The sequence below is a fragment of the Carlito syrichta genome, unplaced genomic scaffold (genome assembly GCF_000164805.1).
Source record: "Carlito syrichta isolate Samal-C Ts95f unplaced genomic scaffold, Tarsius_syrichta-2.0.1 Scaffold316060, whole genome shotgun sequence".
Lineage (NCBI taxonomy): Eukaryota > Metazoa > Chordata > Mammalia > Primates > Tarsiidae > Carlito > Carlito syrichta.
In genome coordinates, this window is record NW_007260156.1 from 1,139,081 (window position 1) to 1,140,917 (window position 1,837).

Here is a 1,837-nt window from a genome sequence, read left to right on the forward strand (position 1 = left end):
GGGTGGGCGGGGCCGCGTAACTGGGTTCTAGCTAATGGGTTGTGGCTCAAGGTGATACCCCTCCCTTCCTAGCCTAGAAGGGCCAATGCCTACTCCGGAGGCCGAAGAGGAAGCGTCGCTTGAAGCCAGGAGTTCGAGACCAGCCTGAGCAGCATAGTGAGACCACCACCCCCCACCACAATCTCTACAAAAATAATAAATAAATTCCCGGGGCATGGTGGCACATGCCTGTAGTCCCAGCTACCTGGAAGGCTGAGGTCGGAGGATGACTTGAGCCCAGGAGATCGAGGTTGCAGTGTGCCGTGATCACACCACTGCACTCGATTGGGCAACGGAGCCAGACCTCTTTCCCCCTCAACATTTTTTTTTTTTAATTGTATTCTCAAAAAAAAAAAAAAAATTGAGTTGTATTCTGTCGCCAGGGTTGGAGTACAGTGGCACGCTCGCGGCCACCACAGCTTCGACCTGCTGGGCTCAGGCGATTCTTCCGCCTCAGCCTTCCAAGTAGCTGGAACCACAGACGGGCACCACCACTCCCGGGTAGTGTTTTGATTTATTGTAGAGACGAGGTCTCGCCATGTTGCTTAGGTTGGTCTCGAACCCCTGAGCTCAGGTAATCCTCTGGCCTCCGCCTCCCAAAGTGCTGGGATGACAGGCGTGAGTCACCAGTCCGGCAACCCCTTCTCTTAAAACAAATAAACAAAAAAGCTAGTGCAAGATTCTTCATGCTGTGGGATTCCATCCGTTTAGATCTACCTTGTGCAATAAGATAGCCACTAGTCACATCATATATGCGTTTGAGTAAATTTATATTTTTTTCTTCCAGAAATTTTTTTTTTTTTGAGTTGGAGTCTCACTCAGTCACCCAGATTGGAGTGCAGTGGCCGCTCCCGGCCACCACAGCCTCGACCTGCTGGGCTCCGGCGATCCTTCTGCCTCAGCCTTCCAAGTCGCTGGAACTACAGGCACGCGCTACCACACCCGGCTGATTTTTGATTTGTTGTAGAGATGAGGTCTCGCCAAGTTGCCCAGGCGGGTCTCGAACCCGCGGGCTCAGGCAATCCACTCACCTCGGCCTCCCAAAGCGCTGGGATTACAGGCTGAGCCACCGAGCCTTCCAGAAATATTTTAATAAAAATTGGCCATTTCCAAGAAACATCCTCTGCATGCCCATCAATAAAAGAGAACCATTAACAAAACAGAAAATGTACCATATGGCTATGATTTAAAGAAAAAAATGCAGATGAATGTAAATTTAAATTAAATTAATCATCCACTTCTTTAGTTGCACCACACTGCAAATGCTCAACAAGAAGCCAGTGGCTATGGTGATTGGGCAGGGCAGAGATGGAAAAACTCCAACGTACAGAAAGTTCTGTTGGACAGCATTGCTCTGGATCGTTAGCTGAGTGCACAGAGGACCGTTGCCCTGGAGAGGGCTTTGCATGTGTTATGATAATCCATGGAAACTGAGTTTGCCTTTGTTTCCACTCAAGCATAACCCAGCCTCGCCTGGTCCTGCCAGATTTCCTGCTTAAACAAATAACTTTTGTGTCATTTAACTTACCAACTAGAGGACTGGGCACGCGGTGGCTCATGCCTGTAATACTAGCACTTTGAGAGGGTGAGGAGGGAGGATCACTCGAGCGCAGGAATTTGAGAACAGCCTGGACAACATGGCGAGATCCCCATCTCTACAAAAAAGTTTAAAATTAAGTCAGGCGCGGTGGCTCACACCTGTAATCCCAGCACTTGGAGAGGCTGAGAAAAGAGGATTGCCAGGACCCACAGGTTCGAGACCAGCCTGGGCAACATGGTGAGACCTCATCTCTACTAT